Source organism: Trichosurus vulpecula, chromosome 4 (assembly GCF_011100635.1).
Source record: "Trichosurus vulpecula isolate mTriVul1 chromosome 4, mTriVul1.pri, whole genome shotgun sequence".
In the NCBI taxonomy this organism is placed as follows: domain Eukaryota; kingdom Metazoa; phylum Chordata; class Mammalia; order Diprotodontia; family Phalangeridae; genus Trichosurus; species Trichosurus vulpecula.
Genome location: NC_050576.1, coordinates 146,851,522 through 146,876,218, shown reverse-complemented (window position 1 = coordinate 146,876,218; position 24,697 = coordinate 146,851,522). Strand labels below are relative to the sequence as shown.

The 24,697-nt window shown below is 39.2% G+C and overlaps 1 protein-coding gene and 1 pseudogene across 1 annotated transcript in view; one reads left to right on the top strand and one right to left on the bottom strand.

The window, feature by feature from the left end:
* Window positions 1–1,100: 1,100 nt before the first annotated feature.
* Window positions 1,101–24,127, bottom strand: LOC118846853 (annotated as a pseudogene).
* Window positions 20,646–24,697, top strand: part of TBCE (tubulin folding cofactor E) — a 79,231-nt gene continuing 75,179 nt past the window's right edge. Inside the window, exon 1 of the mRNA XM_036754522.1 lies at window positions 20,646–20,752. The gene's annotated coding sequence lies outside the window, so the exon portion shown is untranslated. The remainder of the gene's footprint in view (window positions 20,753–24,697) is intronic.

Here is a 24,697-nt window from a genome sequence, read left to right as displayed (position 1 = left end):
TGTGACCAAGCCCATAAGTGGCCCCTGAACTTCCTGCATGGGTGAAATAGGGAGACCCAATCTTTTTTGTTTTGTTTTGATTTTTTCAACCCTAGAAATTTAATACAATTTTCTTCCATTGTAGATAACAAAAGTGCGCACAACATTATCTACAATTCTGCAAAGATAAAAAACAAAGAAATTTTCTAATACTGATTGTACAATAAAAGGCAAGCATGCAATTTACATCTTACAAAATTAACCTTGAAAGCTTCTCAAGGGATCACAGCCTCAAAGGCTCCTTGATGAGGCTGTCTCCCAGGGGCTGACACAACAACCTCCTTACCAGTTTCTGAGAGAGGAGGGCACTCAGGTGTGTGAGTTAAAAAAAAAAATCAGGTGTGTGAGTTTTTGTAAAAAAAGAATCATTTATCAATCAGTAAAAGGGGTGAAATTAAAAATACATACTCTTTCCCAGAGTATTTTGGCCCCAAAATCAGGAGGAAAAAAAGCAAAACAAGCAAGCAGACTTACTCCAGGCTTAACTCTAACAGGAGTTAAAGTGGACATGGAGTAGCTCACTAATTTTGAGCTCACGTCCTCTTTTCTTAAAGAACCAGGCTGACCAATAAGTAAACATTAGGTCACCATACTTGTCAAAGTATTCTGAAGGAGAAGTAAAAATCAAGTGCAGATTTGGGGTAAGCAAGCTTTAACCTCTTGGTCATCTCGTTGCCTGGTCTGACTCTGCCTGTTTCCTGATTTTCTCGGAAGTTGCTAAGAGCTGAGCTCTCTGTGGAGAGCCTTACTACAACATTCTTACAGCCAAAATTTAGTCTTGAAAAATATCTTAATGTGCTGTCTAGAAGCCTTCAAGGGCAAGGAGATAGCCAGTGCATGGTTACCATTTCTCTATTTCTCTCTAATTTCCACCCTTCGTACAAATGCTGTGATATTGTTTGTGTAACCCCAGTCTCAAAGCCCATTGGCATGAGATTCTCTCCTTGTGTTCAATAAGATTTGTTTCTAATTTAAAATAGCAACTTTTTATTGGGAAGAATTGAAGTTGGAGTGGTTGTGGGAAATCTGCATCTACAGGAGGAGGACCTTCTAGTCATGTGCTAAGAAGATCGGTGCCACATTGGAGATGGTGGCAACATCCTTCCGTCTGGGCCAAACTGCCTGGGTGGGGTAGTTGGAAGAGCCGGCCAATACTGGAACAGCTTTTTTCCCCCCTGACCATCAATCTGTCCTCCATCCATATTTTTCAGTGCCTTTTCAGTTTCACCTGGATTCTCAAACTCCACACGGAACCTTCCAATAGGTGAAGTTGCATTCTTTCCACGGGCATATCACTCATTTAAATTTGCCCACAGGTGGAAAATATTTCCACGATGTGATCTTTAGTAATATTTCTCGGAAGGCTTCTAATAGTACCTGAGGGGGTTTTGGTGAAGGACTTTGTCTCTTTCATTCCTTCTCATCAATTTGAGGTAGTTTCTATTTGGAATGAGAATTAATGCCTATTGTCATATCTACTCAAGAGGGACTTGGAGATCCAGAGGAACTGTTGGAGTGGGAGCTATTAGGTAAATACACAGGAGGCACTAGAGTAGGAACAGGAGCTTTTCTAGCAGATGTTCTAGCAGGTTCATTCTTGATCCCAGCAGACAGGAAGACAGGATTGGAGACTGTGTTGGTAAGCAAAAATGGGCTCCTTAGCACTTAGTTCAACAAGTGCCCTTGAATAGTTTGGCTTTTGTTCCCTTTGAGTAATTCATTGAGCCTTACTAGGTGCTAAGCCCTAGGCCCAAACCCCTATTAGGTGTAAAACCTTAGTGGGTGTGGATTGGCAAGTAAGGTGGGGCCCAAGGTGGGGCTAACTCCAGGGAGGGCCTAGTTTACATGTCTGGGACAGCAGAGGCTTTTAGTCCACGTGGGTTTAAGTCTGCCTCTTTGTGATGATTCTAGGTCATGTGGGTGAGTCGCATGTGTGACTCACCCCTGATGCTGAAAAAGATAGAAAAACCAGGCATTGGCTGTCTGTTCTTTGGAGCTCCTCCTTACAGCAGTGGTGGCACCTGTAACTCTGGGCCAGCCCTTGTTCTGAGCTCCCGGGCTGAACCTAGATGTTGGTAACTATGAATCTGTATTGGGTCTGTCTGTTGATATTTATAATTTGTTTGTATGTTGCTCTGAAGTTCAGGATGCTGGCCTTCTCCCCGAACTAAGTGACTGATATTTGTATGCTGAATTAAAGTGAGCTTGTCAACCCCTTCACTTTGCTTTCCTTAGTTAAGCAGATCAAAAGAACCTGTGCTTTTGGCAGCTTTCTGGGTGCTGGCTGTGGGTGGATCTTACACCTCCACAGAAGCTGCTAGCCGGATTGTTGAAACAGAGGCCTAACAAGGGGTTAAATAAGCTTACTTGGGGCAGCTAACTAGCTGGCACAGTGAGTAGAGCACGAGCCTTGGAGTCAGGAGGACCTGAGTTCAAATCAGGCCTCAGACACTTGACACACTTACTAGCTGTGTGACCTTGGGCAAGTCACTTAACCCCAATTGCCCTGTCTGTCCCCCCTCCAAAAAAAACCCCACAATAAATAAATAAGCTTACTTTATTCTAGTCTTTTCAAGAGGGTTGATGATAATGGGAGCACCAACTACAGCTTCCCTACAACTCTTCTCACAGGGGCAGGTGAGAATAGCGTAGGAAGTACAACTCCTACAGGTCCCCTAAACCTGAATGGGGGCTGGTTGAGGCAGGCACTCGTAGACAAATCCCCCCAAGCCTTGATGGCTTATTCAGATTCCTCCCTTACTGACCAATGCCCACTTGATTTATAGGGCAGCAGACAAAGAAGGCAATTTGCCAGCAATTGTCTCACAAGTTTACATTGACTCATCATTATATCTCACTGAGCTGTCGCAGTAGGTATTTATTTACCAGTTGAACTCAGATGTTTATATTATTTATCATTATATAATGCTGTGCAAGCATGGTGGAAATATTTACAAACTATGAGCCTAGGAGTTAGAGATTGTTATGGCCATGGATCCTGGGAGTTAGTATCTTAAAAAGAATAATAAAAATCCAACTTACACAAAAATCTACCTTACATAAAGGAGCTTCAGGAGGTGCTAGAGCTTCTTGAATGGCTTGATGCTGAAGAAGAGTTAGACCCACTGATGGGACTAGAGACGGAGGTGGATCTAGAGCCAGACCTAGAGGTGCTGCCATGGCTGGATGCACTGTGCCTCTTATAAAAGCTTTGCCTCTATCATGGTCTTTTTCATGCGATTCTCTGGTGGCCCCTTAATCTTTAGATCAGTAGTTTGACTTATCAGTTCTATCTTGATGTTTGGTGAGAGAGGAAGCCCTAGTGCTGGACTTTAAAAATTATTTTCTTTGACTCTTTTTTCATTCCTGATACATTTGTTTCCCCCTTCTCATGTGGTTCAAATTTCTGATTTGGAGAATTGATCCATAATCAGTTGCAATTTACTAAAAAGAACAGCATGTTCCCAAGTCTACCACCTCTGCAACCCATTCTTCCCCCTCATTCTTCAGCCAGGGAGACATAGTTTAAAAAAAAAAAGAAAAAGATGACAAATACAATGAAACATGAAAAGATTTATATAAAAGGATGCAAATGAAGTGAGCACAAACAGGAAAACAAAATACATGATACCTTTAACAATGTAAATGAAAAAAACATTACCAACAACATCAACACAATAAAAAGTGAATACTTGGCTCCAAAGAAGTCATATGACAAGGCACTTCCCTCCACTTCTTTGCAGAAGTAGAAAACTATGATTGTGAAAATACAAATAATGTCAGATTTTTTCATTGTGGAGTTAATTTTGCTGGAATTTTAAAAAATTCTTTGTTATAAGGAATATTATGCTTGAGGTGAAGATACTTAGGAAAATGTAGGTGATATAAAAAAGATGTTGATAAAATGTTATTTAAAATATAGAAATAAGAACAAGCAAATTCAGAAGAGAACACAGACAAGTAGCGCAATGTTGGAAGCATGATATGAAATGTAATCTATCTTTTTAAAAAATCTAATAGAGTTTTATAGTGTCCAGTTATGCTCTTTTCAGGTTGTTAATGTTTGTCAACTTCACAGTAGTATGCCCATCAATTGGGGAATGAACAAATGAACAAGTTATGGGTACCCCAATGTAATAGAATATTATTGTGCTTGTAAGAAATGACAAAACGGATGAATTAGATAAGTAGATAGGCAATAGTGTATTTATTAAGCACTTTGTATGTGCCAAGCATTGAGTCTGAAAATTCAGGTACTAGAAAGCAAAAAAGTCCCTGGCCTCAAGGAGCTTACAATCTAATGTGGAAAGACAACACGTAAGGGAAGGGAAGCAAGGAAGTGGGGAGAGACCCCTCAGCATGATGTGAAGATAACTAGGAAGTAATGTAGATGCCTCATTCCAGGCAAGGTAAGGTGTGAAAGCTTACCTATCAGAGTCTAGGATGATGCTGGGGCAGAGTACAAGGTACCTGTGAGGAGGATGTAGGAAGGATAGTCAAAGTGGAGACGATATGATTTGGAGGCTGGGAAGGCTGTAGTAAGAAAAGAGAGGTCAGCCATCATGAGCTGCCTCTTTCTAATTCTACATCTCAAATCCCCTCAACTTCATCTTCCTTTCAACTCCTTTGTTTAAGTCTTGAGGAAGAGATCGCTCTCTTTCTTGCCCAAACCAACCAATTTACTTCTACTTATTGCCATCCCCTCTCTCTCCTCCAAAGCTACCCCACATATCATTATATCTCTGTTTTTCAGTCTGGCTTTCTCCTGGCAAGCATGCCTGTAAATCAGTAAGTGAATCAGTAAGTGAAAAGATCTTTCCTGCCCACTGAATAGGTTTCAGGTGGGGCTTGGGGGGGGTGGGCAACAAAGGGAGGTCTGATTAAAGAGAGGCCCATACCCTTTCACTAAATAGGTACGAGGCCCCAGGCTGGTTAGCAAACTAGTTTGCTACTTTGAGAGATGCAGGAAGTGCTCAGGGCCCTAAGGGGAGTTGCTAAGACCAGAACCAATGGTATGTGCCTGAGTTCTAGTCAATTAGATGATGTTGTAGTCAATCAGATGATGTCTAAAGATTGCATAAAAAAGGAAGAACAGAGCTTGGAAACAGCAGAAGCTGAAGAAACTGAGAAACAGAGGACTAGAAGCAAGAAGTTGAAGAAACCAAGAAACAGAGAGCAGCAGGATTCAGAGCAGAGAGTGATGAACACAAGAGGGAGTTTCGGAACTTGGAGTCAGTGGAGCCACAGAAGACAGAGAGTGCTGAGCAGGGACTTAGCTATTTGTGAGTGATCTGCTTATAGGAGGGTCCTAGCATTGAGGGGAAAGCACAAGTATGGTCTGGCTTGCTGCTATAATATTTTGTTGTAACCTCCTTGTTACTATAGTGAGGTGGGCTTATTGGTTTTGGAATGTTGTTGCTACGATATTGGGGGCATTGGTTCTTGGGTCTGATCCTTTGGAGTCTAAATAAATATTATACTTCCTCTGCTTTCTACCTAGAGAATTCCTTATACTTCGAGATTCCAAACCATTCAGGCATGCTTATGGTCCTCTTCAAGGTCATGAATTTTGTCTTAATGATATAATGCCCTCTCTCCTACTTGACATTATTATTATCCCCTCAAGTTTTTGAAATATATTTTTCTTTCCTTTTTATAGCCAAACTACCAGAAAAAAAGACGTTTCCTTTCCTTGCCTACAACTTTTTACCTCCAACTTCTCAATCCTATGCTATCAGGCTTCCTGTTCTTTCCAAGGTCATAATGATCTCTTTATTGCTAAATCAGTTTCCTTTTAGTAGTCCTCATTATTCTTAGCCTGTGTACAGTATTTGACACATTAACCAACTTCTCCTAGATACTCTCTTCCCCTGGTTCTCCTTCCACCTGTCTGGCTATTCCTTCTAGGTCTTCTTTGCTGAATCATAAGGTATGTTTTGTCACATTACTTCAAGGCTCTGTTCTGGGCCCTCTTCTCTTTATGTGCTCCTCTTTACATACTTTCATTTGATGACATCAAATTCCATGGGTTCAATGATTGTGAGTCCCTTGAGAGTAGGAACTATCTTTTACTTCTCTATATATACACAGCATTTAGCCCAGTGCTTGGCATACAGTAGATTCTTAATAAATGTTTATTGATTGATTGATTCTAATAACTCTCAGATTTATCTATACCTCTTTCTATATCTATCCAGCCCTCTTCTCTCCTGAGCTCCAGTCCTACAACAATTGTTTATGGACATATCTAACTGGATGTCCAAGAAGCATCTCAAAATTACCACATCCAAAACTGAATGCATCTTTCTTCCAAAACTTGTCCCTTTCCCTAATTTCTCTATTTATTTTGAGGATGCCATAATCCTCCTAGTTACCCAGGTTCGCAACTTAGCTACCTCCTACTTATAGTTCTTCCTCCCTCCCATATCTAATCAGTTGCCACATCATGTTGTTTTTATTCCTCTATTAGTCCCTTTTCCCCTACTCACATAGTTATCACCCTATTTCAGACCCTTATCACCTGAACTATTGCAAAAACCCGATAATTTTCCCCTCTCCAACCTCCATAGTTACCTAAGTGTTATTCCTAAAGCAAACCATTCCTTGGACATCAAGAAATAAATATCATTACTATTATTAATAGCTAACATTTATAAAGCACTTTAAGGTCTGCAAAGTGCTATATATGTATTTGAGTACCAGGCACTATACCAGGCATTTTGGATATAAAGAAAAAAATGAAATAGTCCCTTCCACCAAGGCAGGTGCTCTTTTATCACAGCAGGGTGCCAACATGAATATAAATATATACAGAATTATAGGTTTGTGTATAGGGTATGAGCTGGCACATCTTAATGTCTCAATTTTTTTGTATTTTGTGTTTTATTTACCACTTTTTCATTTTAAGTAAAGTTTAGTTGTTTAAAAAATAATTTTAGTCCTAATTTCTTTAGTTTGGCTGAAGAATAAAAATTAAGGTCATTATTCAATAAATGTTCCCTTTAACAAAAATAAAATTCCCTGGACACATACTTTAACAAAATATGCTATTCATGTCTGAGTACAATATATATGCAAAATAACTAAAATGTGGTTTGGAAAAGAGAAGACTAGAAACTGGAGGAAACAGGAAAGGCCTCACATAGAAAATAGTTCTTGAGCTGCCTTGAAGGAAATAGGAGACAATATGTCCTCCACCACAGAAATTGAAAAGAATGAATAAACACAAGGAACTTAAAACATTTACATAGCCCATTACATGCATTCTATCCCCACTTAGGTAAAGAAAGACCTTCTGTGGGATTGCTCAACATGTATTATCTACTTATGCTAGTCTTGCAATGTCTGAACAACTTACAGCAAGGTGCTGATCTTCTGGCTGGCTTTGGTTTGACTTTACTTATCCAGCTGTAGGGTGATTGGCAATATTCTCAAAAAAAAAATGTGTATTTAAGGAAATCTTCTTTAGGTTTATACACTTCACTCTGGAACTCAGGAATTCCTGAAAGCTGAAAAGCTGATTACTGAAGATTGCTGGTTAGTAAAATGCATTCAGAAAGAGAAACAGATAGTCAAAATAAGGCAGCCAAGAATTCAATTCATCTCCAGTCTCCCAAGCTCACTGAGGCAAGCACATTTCTCCCACTGCTATGTGCTTCTGCTATGAGAGGCCAGTGCTGCTGGGGGTGAGGAGAAATCCCCTCTGCTCCACTTTGTTGTACTACAGTCTATGAGGAGACTGCCAAAGAGGCAGTTCCATAGCCTAGAAACACTTTGATATGTGGAGGAGAGAGAAGGCTCAACTTAGCTTAGTTCCTATATAGCCCTATATAGCCCTGGTGCCACTAAGTTCATGCCCACATGAATCATTACTGTCTGATGAGTCCTCTTCTCGGATACTATTAGGCTGGGGTCCTAGAGGTCACTCTTGAAGGTTACTCCTTGATGCTTGGGATAGCAATGTGGCACTGGCTCTAGAAGTCAGACTCTGGGACAGCAAAGCAATTATGAACCATTCAAAACTCATAAAGTCATGAGGCTCTACTCTCTTCACCTTGAACAGAAAAAAGCAAATGGAATGGTCAGTGACATAAGCCTTTTCATAGGGCCATGTAGCCTCAGACAGGAAAAGCATTATCTCTCCAGACACCAAGAGCAAAGGAATCAGCAAATGAGGCTAAGAGAAAAGTGGCTGAAGCCAACAGGCCATTTTGGATGCCTCTGCAACCAATTAGCCTCCTTTTCAACATGTGTTTATTTAGGTGCAACCTGTGAGAGAACATCTGGGTATGAGCCATAGTCCCTCCGAGTCACTTTTCTTAACATGTCATCATGACTGTCCCCAAAGTAGGTTTCCCAGCTTCTCCATATAGGGAGCTTGTATTAGCCAAGCAAGCTGATTGAGTCTGTGCATTGTGTCAGGCCCCAATTACATCTTACAATCTGGCTTGTGAGGGTAGCTGAAACTGCTCTCTCCAAGGTTATCAATGATTTCTTAATAGCAAAATCCAATATTTTCCACCCCCCTTTCTAATCCTCCATAAACTCTATAATACTATGATGCTGGAAATGACCTTTTCCTAGATGCCCTCTCTTCCGGAGTTTTTGTGACTACTCTCCTGGTTTTCCACCTACTTCTCTGATTAAATCCTCATTTACTTGCTTATCATCCATGACCCACTCCTCATGTGTGAGTGTACTTCAGGGGTCTGTCCTTGGTCCTTTTCTATTTCCTCTATAACTCTAACCTAATCAGCTTCAAAGGGTTTAATTATCACCTTTATGTAAATGTCTCCGAGATCTACATATCTAGCTCTGATCTCTCTCCAGTGCCACAGCTGCTGGACGGCTCCCTGCGTATGTCATAGGCATCTCAAATACAACACATCAATATATCAACATGTCAAAGTGGAGCTCATTATTTCCTCCCTGCCTTTATCCTTCTTTCAACTCAGTCCTGTTCCAAGCTTCCCTATTTCCTGTCAAGCAGCTTTGCAGACTTTGAGCTCATAAGAGCTTAATAAATGCTTGTTGATTAACTGGTCCATAACTCCCTCAAGCTATATCCAATCATTTGTTAAGCTGTAAAGGTTTTACTTTCATAGAATGTCTTCCATTATTCCCCTTCTTTACATAGCAACCATGCCAGTTCAGATTCTCATTACTTCTCATCTCTCAATGGTCTCTAAGCTCTTTTGATCAGTAAAGCTTTTTGGATACAAACTCAAATGTATGCATATTTACTTATTCATAAATCAGATGCATGTACTACTGTACATATTGAACATGTACAACAAAATAATATAGAAATATATAAAACATATACATATATACCATATACATATGATATATGAAATATAAAATGAAAAATGAAATATCTTTAAAAATAATGTTTTAGAGAAAGCAATCCAATCAATTAAATATTTCATTTTTTGGAAAATCTAAGTTTAACATTTTGTGACATAGCAATTCAAGTGTTGGTTTTAAGTTCAACTCATTTTGATCACTGGTTTTATCGGCTATGATATCTGAAAAAGATACCTCACAAATATACATAGATCTAAATGGAAGAAGTATATTATTGGCTGCTCATTTTTCAATGCCACTTCTAATTTTGCAAATATTTTTGTTGAAATTCAACTAAGTAAATTTCTGTTTTCACGGATGTCAATCAACCATTCTTGTAAACTAATCAAAAGGTGTTGAATTTTTTATGTTTTAAACAAAAAGGTTCAAATGCCATTGAAAATCTTCATTTGAAAGATTTTTAAATATGTCAAAAAATCTGTTTCTAAGCATTCGAAGTATGCAGATATGAGAAATTTTATAGATGATTATATATTATTTTGTAAATAAAATCACATGACATTGTAAGGATTTCCAGACACTAATTTTCAAAATGTTTACTACATGTTTCTTTTGAGAAGCAGTTTTGCACATTTGTCAAAACATCTTTACCTTTGAGGGACAGACTAAATGGGTTGTGTGTATATGTATGTGTGTGTGTGTGTGTGTATGTTTCATATATGCTAGTTACTGCAGCATACTACTAAAAATTTTTCATCACCAGAGAAGTTAAGCAAATATAGAACATTTGCATTTTTGTGTAAGAAAGATATGTAATTCATCTTTAAATCTGACAAGTCTTTATGCACTTTGCAATGAGGTAACCAGCAAACCTCTGTTTGGAACAAAAGATGTTCATGGTTATTTTCCATCTCATTATTAATTTTCTATTTGTTATTTCTCCTCTCTAGATTGCAAATTCCCTGAGGGCAGGAACTATTTCATCTTTATCTTTGCAATCTTACCAAAGTACCTGGCACATAGTAGCTGCTTAAGACATGCTTGTTTGATTGTTTTTATAAAATTAAGTGTATTGATGACATCTTGTAGTACTTTGTGAACTTTTGGCTCTAAATTCTTTGCTATAATGGTATGCCTATGAATGATATGCTACATGAATTTTACTTATGATGCTATCTCTTTGATCTTACTCCAGAATTTTTTTTACTTCAGTCAAAGAAAGTCCTCCATCAGTGGCTACATGTCGTTGCTGTTTTAAGGCAGCTGTTGGCACAATGGATAGAGCACTGGGTTTGGTGTTAGGTAGACCTGAATTCAAATCTGGCCTCAGATGCTTATTAGCTGTGTGATTCTGGGGAAACCACTTAATGTCTGTTTGCCTCAGTTTCCTCAACTGTGAACGAGAATAACAGCAGTTACCTCACAGGGTTGTTGTGAAGATCTAATGAGGTAATATTTGCAAAAATACTTGGGCAAATTCTGTTCCATCTTCTGCTCTCTCCTTCCATCCCCAATCTTCTGTTAAATTATTTTCATATATAGAAAAATCACTACATTTTTAGGGGATGACAGGGCCCTTGCCAAAGTCTGTTCATATATTGTGTTAGATCTGGGCAGGGGGGCGGAAAGCACTTGGTACTGTGTCTGTACCATAGTACCCATAGTACGTGATATGTAAATACTTATTCCCTTCCCGTTTTTCCTTTTTAAAAACAATGTTAATTCATTTTTATTTTGAGTCCCTCGCCTGTCTGTCAGGAGGTGAATAGCATGTTTCATCATTAGTCCTCTGAAACCAACTGTGGGTTGGTCCTTGTGTTGATTGCATTCTCCTACCCTCTCTTGATAAAGAAGAGACTAGTGCCTCATTGAGAGGGTACTCAGAACTAGTGCTCCAGATTGATACAATTAGTTTCTGCTCTCCTGCCCCTCTTCTCTTTCCCTGCTCAGAGCTCAGTTACAGGTACCTTATCCTTTCTTTTAAACCCTTCCTCTCAACCTTCAGGGTTTGTTTGGTTTAGATCTAATCCCTTTCACTATTCTCCCTCTTATCTCCTCTTCTTCCTTTTTCCTCACTCCCTCCAGTTTCCCAGTTGAAATGTACTTCTTCATCCGACTGTGTTCCTGTAACAAAGTATGTGCTTAATAAATATTGATTGATTGATTATGTATATTCTTGCCTCCTTTGACTGGTTCAGATGAAAGTAAGGTTCCAGTGTTGCTCACTCCCCTCACTCCTTCCTTTTTTGTATAGTCTCCTATTCATGCACACAAATTATAATTTATCCTTCCCTTTCTTTCTTCCCTCTACCTAGTATATCCCTTTTCCCTTCCCTTTTCTTCTTTTAAGGTCATAAAAAACATAAAAAAACCACTCTCAGACCCTCTTGTTAAATTTCCTCTATGATCCCTGATGATGACAAGGATCAGAGAGAACTAAGCTCCTGAGGAAGAGGGAGCTAGGAGGATTGCACACTGAATCAGGTGCCTCATCAATGCAACATTCGTGTCTCTGCCCAATCTACTTTCCATTTTTCTGATTGGCTCAATTTTAAATTTTATTTTCTAACTAGCAAAAATCTGCCTTTTTTTCCTTCTAACCTCAAAAACTGAAAAAGGAAGAAAGAACCTCCGTTACAATCACATATTGGAGAAGCTATGTGGCATGGTGGATAGAATGCCAGGCCTGGAGCCAGGAAAACCTGAGTTGAAATCCAGCCTCAGACAACTTACTAGCTATGTGGCCCTGGGCAAGTCACTTAACCCTGTTTGCCTCAGTTTCCTCATCTGTAAAATGAGCTGGAGAAGGAAATCGCAAACCACTGCAAGATCTTTGCCAAGAAAACCCCAACTAGGGTCATGAAGAGTTAGGCACAACTGAAATGACTGAAAAACAATAATAACATAAACACATATAGTACAGTAAAATAAATTTCCTTATAGACCATTTAAAAATATATTTGATTCAATATCTGAGTCTTTTCACTTCTCTATCAGAAGGTAGATAGCATGTTTCATCCTTAGTCCTCTAGGATAAAGGTTGGTCATTACGCTTATCAGAATTCCTAAATCTTTCAAGGTTATTTGTCTTTACTATATTGTGTAACAAAAATGATATTTGCAGCTTCTGCGGAGGTGTAAAGCCAATAACATGTGTTGCTAATGTGATGAAAGATCTTCTGTGGAGAGCCAGCTATACCCTGGCTTCTTAGGCCTCTGCAAGGCAAGGTCATTTGAGGATAGGTCTATGCAAGGCAAAAGCCATGGAGGACAAGAGGATGAGGCAAGGACCTGCCTTTGCAGCTGCTATCTGCATGGGAAAGAACAGAATGTTTCAATATAGTTAGCATTAAGGGAACTAGTGTCTCATTCCCAGGAACAAGGAGGTAAAAAACTTTACTATGTTAATCTGTTACATCATTGTAGTTTTCTGAGAAGTCAGAATGACTCAACAGTTAACCTGTACAAAAGATTATCAATGTCCCCATTAAGATCAGTCTATAGCCAGACTATACAACCTGCCTAGCCCCATGTGTATGTTTTTGTGTTAATTACTTCATCCTAAACCCTGCCCTGCTGCTGGCAATCTTCCCCACCCATTCAATAGGCCTCAGGTGGAGATAGTTAAGGGAAACTTGATTAGGAGAGGCTTGGTTGTAGGCAGGCCCACACCCTTTTGCTGCTAGGTACTAAGCCCCAGGCCTACACAGCATACCCTGTTGGTAGTCATTAAGCTCAGACCAGAGAGCTGCAGAGAGTGGAGATGAGATAGCTGTGAAGAAGACAGAACTGCAAGAAGAAGAGAGAACTGGAAAGGCTCTGAGAACTGCAAGGGCTTTCAGAACTTTGGGAAAAGAGGACACAAGAAAGCAGATAGTTGGGATTCATGAGTGAGTGCTTATGAGAAGGCCCTAGCAGGTGGCTTGGCTCTTTGCTGTGATGCTGTGTTTTAATCTCCTTACTGTTAACATTAAGGTGGACTTACTGGTTTTGGAATACAATTACTGCTATGTTGAATTGGGATTATTGGTTCTGGAACTTGATCCTCTGGTGTCTGAATAAATATTTTACTTCTTCTGCCTTCTATACATAGAGTCTCTTATACTTTGTGATTCCAAACTATATAGGCATATTCATGGTCACCATCAATATCATGAATCATGCCTTACTGATACATAACACCAGCATGCAGGAGGGCTGCTAGCACAGGTTCTTTGATCTGCTTTTCTAAAGGAAAGCATTAAGGGATTAACAATCTTACTTTAATTAAATATACATATATCATTCACTTAGATCAGGGGAAAAAGTCAGCACCCTGAACTTCAGAGCAAATACAAACAGAAATTACAAACAGAGAAAATACCACAAATCAACAGACCGGCTTCTGTCTGACCATAGCAATACATACATAGTTACCAGAGAGGGAGAAGCACCAACATCTGGGTTTTCAAAGCTGGGGGGCTCCTTAATGGCTACCCAGAGTCTTGTCTGACTAAATCACATGAATACTATTCCAGTGAGTGAGCCCCAAAGCAAAATGCTAACCTCAGAGTATATATATACTGTTTCCAATCAGTGACTCTTGATTCAATCAAAGACTCTTGATTCAAACAAAGGCAAGACTCAATCAAAGGCACTTGATTGCCTTAGTGTTGAGAAGCACTCCAAAAGAAAAAAGAGCAAAAAGTCCTACTTTGCTTGCCATTACGTATTGTCATTATATAGATTATTTTCCTGGTTCTGTTTATTTCACTCTGCATCAGTTCACAAAAGTCTTTTCAGAATTCTTTAAAACTATTTCCTTTATCATTTCTTACAGCATAATAGTATTCTAACACATTTATATACCACAATTTGTTCAGCCATTTCCCCACTGATGGGCATTCTCATCAGTTTCCAATTCTTTGCCACCGTAAAAAAGCTAAGAATATTTCTATACATCCTTGTTTAGAATTTGTTTTAACACTAATCCCTCCCTTAATCTATCTTCCCTCTAATTTCCCCTTCTTCCTTTGCCTCTCTCCCTCCTATTTCCCAGTTGAGTGAAATAGCACCCAATTCTCTGTGTGCATATTTTCCCCTCTTTTGACCATTTCAGAGAAAAGTAAGGTTTGTGTTAGCTGCTCCCCCAACCCTTTTCTCCTTGTTTGTATAAACTTTTGCTTAGGCCCCTCGATTATATGAGATGTTTTCTTAACTTTTTATCTCCCTTTCCTACCTTAATATACCTATCTTCCCCTCCCTTTCCATTCTTCTTTTAACATCAAGACATTCCAAAAACACTTGTGGGTCTTCTGTTTAATTAGACTCCCTTTATGGCCCCTAATGATGACACATCTCTGAGGGGACATAGGGATCATCTTCCCATGTTATGATGAAAACAGTTTGTGTTTAGTCTCTTACAATTATTCGTTCATATTTACCTTTTTATGTTTTCAACTACTGTGCTTTCACTTCAAAGATCCTACACAGCCTTGATCCTTTCAACACGAATTTTTGGAAGTCTTCTATTTCATTAAAGATCCATTTCTCATCCCATCTCCACCCCTACAGAATTATACTGTTTTGCTAGTGTATCAGTAAGACAACATTCATGACCTCTGAGAGGACCATGGGCATGCCTGAATGGTTCGGAATCTTGAAGTATGAGGAATTCTCTAGGTAGAAGGCAGAGGAAGTATAACATTTATTTAGACTCCAAAGGATCAGATTCAAGGACAAATGCCCTCAATTTGATATTGTGGCAATAATATTCCAAAACCGATAAGCCCACCTCACTAAGTAACAAGGAGATTATAACAAAATATTATAGCAGGAAACCAAGCCGTACCTGTGCTTCCCCTTGATGCTAGGGCCTTCCTATAAGAAGATCACTTATGAATCCTAACTCTCTGCTCAGGACTCTCTCTTGCAGCTCTGTTGACTCCAAGTTCCTTGGTCCCTGAAACTTCCTCCTGTGTTCAGCACTCTCTGCTCTGCACACTCCAGATGCTGGGCCTCTGCTTCTGAATCTTGCTGCTCTCTGCTCCACTGCTTCCAGCTCCGTTGCATCCAGTTCTGCTCTCAGTCCTCAGTTTCTGCTCTGCTCCAAGTTCTGTTCTTTCTTTTTATACAGTCCTAGATGTCATCTGATTGACTAGAACTCAGGCATATGCCAATGGCTCTGGTCTTAGCAACTCTCCCGAGGGCCCTAAGGACTTCATGCCTCTCTCAAACTAGTAAACTAGTTTGCTAACTAGCATCGGGCCTCACATCTAATTAGCGAAAGAGTGTGAGCCTGTCTCTAATCAGACTTCCCTTTGTTGGCCCCACCTGAAGCCTATTCAATGGGTGGGAAAGATCTTTCACTTATCGATTGGCTTTATAGCTGGGTAAGTTATTCTTGGTTATAAGCCTATATCTTTTGCCTTCTGGATTATCATATTCCAAGCTCTCTGCTCCTTTATGGTTGTGGCTGATAAATGATGCATGATCCTGACTGTGGCTCCTCAGTACTTGAATTCTTTCTGATTTCTTACAGTATTTTTTTAAAATCTGAAAGCTCTGGATTTTGGCTATCATGTTCCTAGGGGTTTTCATTCTAGGGTTTTGTTCAAGTCATGACAAAATGGATTTTTTCACTTTCCACTTTTCCCTCTTGTTCTAATGGTGATTAAGTTCAACACCAGTCTACTGAAACTCCCAAAGAAGGACAAGCTAAGAGACTCAAACCTGGATCAGGAACTTGCCAAGGCTTAAACCAAGATGGAAGTAAAGAGACTTCACCTCACACCACTTTGGGAGCACTCAAGTCTTGCAGGCCCCTAACTCAACTGTGAAAGCAGCAGAAGTACTTAAGAGGACAGAAGCTCAGGCTAGACATTATGCTCAAAAGTTCAGAGCTCTAACAAACACTAACAAAGTCCAATATTAAGAAGTAGGCTGGAAGAAAGAGCAAACAGAAAAAGGATCCCACCTTAAGACCTATGATGGAAACAGGGAAGCTCAAGACACAAACACAGAAGAAGAGAATGACTTGAAAACATCTATAAGCAAAACCTCAAAGGAAAAAAAAATGCAGCTTGGCCACAAGTCCACTAACAATTCCTAGAAGAATTAAAGCAAGAGTTAAAAAAGAGCTAAAAAGCTAAATGAGAACAGTAGAGTTAAAAACAGGAAAAGACATGAGAATTAAGGATGAAAAATATGAAAAGAGAATTAACAGCTTGGAAAAAGAGATATAAAAATCATACAGAAGAATATGACTCCTTGAAAATTAGAATTGGACAAATGGAAGCTAATGATTCCATGGGACATCAAAAAACAATTAAAAAAATAAGTCAAAGGTCTGAAAAAAAATAAAATGTGAAATGTCTCACAGAAAATACAACTGACCTGGAATATGGATTGAGTAGAGATCATTTAAGATGATGAAGGGGATCGTTTCAGAAAAACTTGGGAAGGCTTACATGAACAGATACAAAGTGAAATGAGCAGAATCAAGAGACTAATTTATATAATAACAACAATATTGTCAAGATAATCAGCTTTCAAAGACTTAGGAATGCTGATCAGCACAATGACCAACCACAATTCCAACGGACTTATGATGAAACATACTGTCTACCGGATAAAGAGGTAATGAACTCAGAGGGCAGAAGCATCTTTATTCTTTTTTTCTCTTCCTTTGTTTTTTTTTTCCCTCTTTTCCTTTCTCTTCTCTTTCCTCTTTTCCTTTTTTAGACATGGCCAATGCAGGAATTTATTTTGCCTGACTATAGATATTTGTAAGGGGGTTTGCTTTTTTTTTTGTTTGTTTGTTTTTGTTTTTTGCCTTCTCAATGAGTAAAGGAAGGGGAGAAAGGAGGGGAGTAAACCATAGTTTTCAAGCTGGAAGGCAAAATAAGTACATACATTTAGAGCTGAAAGAGACCCTAAAGACCCTCATTTTATAGATGAGGAACTGAGGCTCAGAAAGTTCAAGTGCCTTATCCAGAGTCACACAGCTACATGAGTATTTGAGGCAGAATTTGAACCCAGGTCTTTCTATCTCCATTATTTCATGCTGATTCTTAGTTTTCTGTTAAAGCATAAATTTAGATCTGGAAAGGAACACAGAAAGAGATATTTAAAACAGGAAGGAACCTTAGAGGATGACTAGCCCATTCTCATTTTGTGGAGGAACTGTGGCTCAGAGAAGTCATGTGACTTTTCCAGGGTCACACAATTAATGGCAGAGGCAGGATTCAAATTCACAGATCTTATCCTTACTACCTTCACCATATGTCTCCTATAAATCTTCCTATGTTCCATTTCCTCACTTTAGGTTATTATCCCCTCTCACCTGGACTATGGTAAAAGCCTTCTACTTGATTTACACACCTCAGATCTCTCCTCACCCTAATCCATCCTTCGCTGAACTGACAAAGTGATATTTCTAAAGCTCAGGTCTGACCATGTCCTCTCACTCCTCAATAAACTCCAGTGGCTCCATATCACTTTCAGGATCAAATCCTTCCTTTGGTATTTAAAGCTCTTCCCAGCCTGGCCCCTTCTCACCTTTCCAGTCTTCTTACACTTCCCTTCACTCCATACTCCAATGACAGTGGCCCACTTCATCTACACACAGGACCCTTCTATCTCCTGCCTTTGCCTTGGTTGGCCCTCCTCCAGATGCTTCCTATGACATCCAAGATCAAATATAATATCTTTTCTTTGGCTTACAAAGTCTTCTATAACCTGGCACTTTTTACCTTTTCTGTCTTCTTATACCATACAAACCTCATCTATTTCACCAACCACAACACAGGCTTCTGTGCTTAATCTTCTGATTAAGACACTTGATTTCCCAGCTTAGACTTCTCACTCACTGGCTGTCCTTCATGTTTGGAACTCTCTCCCTCCTCATCTCCATCTCCTAGTTTCCCTGGCTTTCTTCAAATCACAGCTAATGTCCTGCCTTTTACCAGAAGCCCTTTCAGATCATCCTTTATCCTGCTGCCTTCCCTTTAATATTATTTCCAATTTATCCTGTATATATCTTGTATGTTGCATGTTGGCTCTTCCATTAGGTCGTAAGCTTCCAAAGTAGTGACTGTCTTTTGCCTTTCCTTGTATCCCCAGCACTTAGTACAGTGCCTGGCACATTGTAGTTTTTAATAAATGCTAGCTGATCTCTGGCTTCCTCCATGACATTATAAATCACACCTTTTTCATAAGGCATTTCCTGGTTCCTCCCACCCCAAGTCCAGCAGCTGCTAAGTGCCTTCCCTTCTTGTATAACCCTTCATGTCATCTCAGTGAAGGATGGATTGGAAGAGAGCTGAGGCAAGTAGACCAATTAGAAGGTTTTGACTATAGTCCAGGTGAGAGGGGATGGGAACCTGAAGCTGAGTAGTGGTTGAGGAAGTGGAATTAAAGAAGATTTATAGGAGTGAGACAGTGAAGGTAGTGACAAAGAGATTTGTGAATTTGAATCTTGCCTCTGTATATATCTTGTATTTATATGCATGTTGTCACCCCCTTTAGAATGTGAGGTCTTTAAGGGAAGGAAGTGTGTTTTTGCCTCTCTTTGTGATGGGGTGCTTGTGCTTGGACCCTAATTCTAACAGCCTCTGCTTGGGTGCCTGTGACAGAATTCCAATTCCAAAACACATCTAGTTCTCAAAACATATTCTTTCCCAGGCAGCCTCTCTATAGCTAAATGGCGACATGCCCCAAACTTATCTCTGCTTCTTTCTCAGTAAGCAGCTACGCCCAATTATAGATTGATTCAGGATGTTGATAACTGACTATACACCAAGTCTAACATAGTCAAATGTATGCTCCCTTACATTAATCTTGTCTAACAAGACATGTGATGGAATCCACCTGGATATTCCCAGCCAGCTATGAACTTTTGGTGATTTAGGTTTCATAGTCAAAACCACACCCCCTCCTAGCCCTACCTTGGGCTATTTCCCAGTGAACTCTGGGTAAGATACCTGCACAGTAGATACAAAAAGTGCATGTTCCTTTAAGAACTGACCACTCCTTAGTCACGCCTTAACCACTCCCTAATCCCACCCCAAAACACCTAATTGACAGGTTTCACTCCTAAATCTTGTACTTAAACTTTCCCTGTAGCCCTGTATGGTCACAGGTTCCCTAAAAACTCTTGCCCCCTGAAAAGCGTAATAAATCTTTGCCTCCTTGACTTAAAGAATGCTTGGGTCTGTGAATTCATTCTAGGCTACCTGGGAAATTTGGTTTGGGATTCCTACATCCCTGGGGTTCATTTCTCCCTCAACATTTGGATTCTTTTAGTACAGTGCCTCAAACATAAGAAACACTTAATAAATGCTTGTACTGGTACTCTTTGAGGATAGGGAGCCTTGTTTTTCCTCTGATTCCCCAGAATTTAGCATTGTTCGTGGCACATAGTAGATGCTTAAGAAACACCTATATGAACTGAATTGTCCACCCTTCCCAAGCTATCTTGTATGTAACTACTTTGCATATACATGTATGTATATATATATATTTGTATGTTTGTGTGTATTCGTATTTGTGTTTATTCACTTTATGTTGTACATATTTTTACATTAATTCAATTAATTAGTGCATTAAACTCGTTTCATTCTCTTTCCTTGTAACCCCAGTTCCTAAGGGCACAGTTCCTGGCATACAATAGACGTTTAATAAATGCTCTTTGATAGTAATGTAACAATAATCAACTGTGAAAGACTTAGCTACTCCGATCAATACAATGGTCCGCAATTCCCAAGGACTTGTTTTGAAAAATGCTATCTACTGCTAGATGAACTCTGCCTGCATATTTTATTTTTGTTTCAAGATGGCTAATGTGAAATTGTTTTGCAGGGCTTCACACGTATAATGGTGCATATTGTATTATAAGTTATAGCTGTATAATACATGCATTGCATTATACATTATATATGCATAATGTATAATTGCTTGCCTTTGGGGAAGGGTGTGGAGGGAGGGAGAAAATTTGGAACTGAAAATAAAACATTTTTTAAAAAATGTTTGTTGATTGATATGAGTGAATACAACTATGAGAATAACATAACAAGCAAGACTAATCTACGGCCCAGTCTCGTCCGCGCATGTAGCGCATGTCCCCTCGCACTGTCCACACCTTCCCACCCCATGCCCTCTGGTCCCTGGGCTCTCCTGCTCCCGCGCATGCGCGTTCGCCTTTCCGCTCCGGTCTTCGGCCCTAGTTGGTCTCCTGGAGGCAGGCATTTCATCTCCCAGGAAGTGAGTAGCGTGCCAGCATAGGTTCCCGGCTCTCCTTCGGAGGTGGGACTTCCTGTCTCGCCGTTGCCCAGCTTCCTACAGGAAGCGGAAGAAACTGGAGGATGGGACTCGTGACAGCTTGCTAGCTAGCTCGTTGTTCGCCCGCCAGCACCCGCAGGACGGGAAGGTGAGGTCGGGGAGCCCTCTCTGGCCGGGAAGTCTTGTCACTGTAGCCCCCCACTCCCTGTTGCTTTCTAGGTTGCATTTATCTCATAGGGTGCGGGATTAGAGGTCTCCCCCAACCCCCACCCTTTCAGTTTCTGCCCGTGGGCTTGGAGGCTGTTCCTGAGATCCCATCACAGACAGAAACCTGCATCTGAAATTCGAAGGGGCGGGTCCGTAGCCTGTCTCTTTAAAATGGAAGATACATCTGCCTGTCTTCCTTAGCAGACCTAACTGTGACGCAGGAGCCTTCAATGATTGGGTATCCCCAGACTTAGAGCCCTTCGCAGTCTGGCTCCACCTTTGCCTTTCCAGGTTTTTTGCATGTTAGCATCCTTCACGCATTCTGCCATCGAGTTAAACTGGCCTGCTTGCTGCCGCCTGCACAATGTTACACGTCCCTTCTCACCGTTGCACAGGCTTCCCCTTCTACCTCCTTTCTTCTCCGCCCTTCCAATCCGCTAATGCGTACGAAGTCCTAATTACGTCTGCCTTGTAAAGTTTTTCCCTTCCCTTTAGACTTAGTCAGATGCCTCCTACACCTGGTAACTCTGCCCTTCTGTTCCCCCCACGCTCCACCCCGCTTGCTAGTGCCCTCCACTGTGCAAATTATTTTGTTTACTTCGCATATGTTTTTTATCCTTGTTCATGCTATTATCAATAAGCCCCCTGAGAGCCGGGACTGTTTTTGTTTTTTGTTTTCCAATTTCCTAGCGCAGTGGCTGGCGCTTAATACGCACCTAAGGAATGCTTGTTGAATGAATGAATAAATAAAAGGGGTTTTAAATATATACTAAAAAAAAAAAACTTTAAATGAGCTACATACTTTCTGATGTGACACTCTTATACAGGTAGCCAGTTCCCACCAAGCAAGCAAATTGATACTCAAAACCCTTCTAATTCTAGAATATTTTCTTTCATTATAAATATCTGAGTTCATGCTTTGTTTAATGCACTGTGCTAGGCTCCATGAGGCGTACAAAGAAATATTCTCTGCTTTCAAAGAGTTTAAAGTTTAGTTGATGAGACGAAGTATAAACTTTTAGGAAAAAAACAATATGGTAGACTAATGCCAAATAAACTATACAAACGCTGTGTTAGAGGAAGGAGAGGTTAAACTGAATCGTTGGGAAAAGACTGTTTAGAAGGCATAGGACTTCAGCTGAGACTTGATTAAGATGTTTGGGTCTGGTAAAATAACATAGGACTATAGATTTTGGATATTATAGATCATCAAGTCCAACTTCATTTTAGAGAGGAGGAAACATGCCGTAAGTGACCTGCTCAAGATCATCCAGTGGTAAAACTGGGGGGTGAATACCTTGATTTCCTGACTCAAGCTTTTTCCATTACATCATGGTGCCTTTCTCTTGTTCTGTGATGGAAAATGACCTCTGATAGTGGCAATGTTTAAATATGCTTGTCATTTTCCTGAGAGATTTGCTCTTAGCATGATTTGTTGATCATTGTGGCTATGACTTAAGAGTCCATTCTACAATAGTAATATAGTGTTTCTTGCTCAATTGCAAGAAAACACATTTGGCTAAATTGGTACTCAACAGCCCCAGGAACAGGTAGAGCTAAATTAGGATAGTCAAAGTTGGACTTTTCTCTTGAAGATTAAGACTGATATGTAAATATACCTCATTTGGCAGATACATCTGTATGTCAAGGAAGTATTCAAAGCTTGTTTGTACCTTAGTGAGTTGCCTGAAGCTCACAGACTTATATGAATGAACATTCTAGTAAGAATCTGAGGCTTGACATGAACCCAGCTTTTCTTGATTCCAAATCCAGCACTCTATCCAATATGATAGTAGGCTGCTTCTCATTTGTAAATAGCAAAATTAAAAGAAGCACATACACTGTATGTTTTTATATGCAGGTTCACTTATCTAATCATTTATTTCCATTATACCATTAAAAATAATTGCAGTACATCACTAAATCAAAATAAAACGGCAAATCACAGAAAAGAAATGCAGTACTATTCAGAACAAATGCTGTTGATCTTTAATTGTATTTAAAAATAAAAACTAAGTCAGAACTTATTCTTTCATCACTAGCAGCCCAGGCATCACATTCTTCTTAAGATAGCACAAGGTCTATATGTGCTTCTTCATATTTATTGTTTCTTATGGTATAGTAATATTCTATCACATTAATGTACCAAAAATTCTTTAGCTATTCTTTAGTTGATAGGATGTCTGGGTCAAAGGATATGGACGTACTAGTCACTTTTAAAAACATGATTTCAAATTGCTTTTCAGAATCTCAGAACTAATTCATGTCTTCACCAACATTGCATTAGTATGCCTATCTTTCCATTGCCTCTCCAGTATTGGCTCTTCTAATCTTTTATTTTGTTAATTTTTTGAATGTGAGAGAAAACTGTGGGTTGTTTTGATTTGCATTTTTCTTATTCATTATTTGGAAGTCTTTAATATGATTGCTAATAGTTTGCAATTCTTCTGGGAACTGTTCATTTTCTCCGAACACTCAATCCATTGAGGAATCACAGACCCTATTAAGGAGCTTACAGACTTGGTGATTGATTAATTTATCATATTCAAGTTTATAAAAATATATGAGGCATAAGCAAAGTACTATGTGACTTTCAAGGATAAGATGATTACTTTGGGCATGAGAAAAGGCTTTTGTTGGTATTTGACTGTTTGAAGAGTGAATAGCATAATAGCAGATGGAGGTGGAAGAGTAGGCAGAAAAGCTGTGTGTGTGTGCGTGTGTGTGTGTGTGTATGTACGTGTGTACATACAGAGGAGAGTGTGTGTTCAATTTGGCTGTTGTAGAATATGTAAAAGGATATAATATGAGATAAGGCAGCAAAGGTAGATTGGAAATCTGACTCTGGTTCTTTGGTACTTGAATTTTTTCTTTCTAACTGCTTTCAGTATTATTTTTATCTCCTAGTTTTGGATTTTGGCTGTAATATTCTTGGGAATTTTCATTTTGGAGTTTCTTACAGGAAGTGACTGATGGATTCTTTCAATTTCTGCTTTGCCCTCTGGTTCTAAGAAACCTGGGCAGTTTTCTTTTAAGATTTATTGAAATGCGATATCTAGGTGTTTTGTTTTTTTTTTGGCTATAGCTTTTGGGTAGTCAAATGATTTAAGTTTTTCCTCTTCAGATTATTTTCCAGGTCTGTTGTTTTAACTATGAGATACATTATATATTTTTTTGATTATTTTTACTTTGCTTAAATATTTCTTCTCTCATGGAATTATTGACTTCTATTTGATCCATTCTTATTTTCATAGTTTGTTGCTTGGGCAGTTTCATACCTCTTGCGCCAAGCTCTTAATTCTCTTTCAGATGCCATAGTTCTCATTTTTTTTCAACTTTTTTTTTCTAGTGCTCTTGTTTCATTTTTAAAAAAGTACTATTTTATTTTCCCCCCATTTACATGTAAGGACAATTTTTAACATTGATTTAAAAAAAATTTTTGGGTTCCAAATTTTCTCCCTCCTTCCCTTTTCCCCCTCTCTAAGCAGTTTGAAAGAGATTATATATGCACAATCATGTAAAATGTATTTCCATATTAGTCATGTTGTGAAAGAAGAAAAAGACCAAAAACAAAAAAAAAACCCACAAAAAAGTGAAAAATAGTATGCTCTGATCTGCATTCAGACTCCTTCAGTTCTTTCTCTAGATGTGGATAGTATTTCTTATTATGAGACCTTTGAAATTATCTGGATCATTGTATTGCTGAGAAAAGCTAAATCATTCCATAGTTGATTATCATACAATTTTGCTGTTATTGTATACAATGTTCTCCTGGTTCTGCTCATGTAAATCTTTCCAGCTTTTTCTGAAATCTGCCTGCTCATCATTTCTTATAGCACAATAGTATTCCATTGCATTCATATACCACAGCTTGATCAGCCATTCC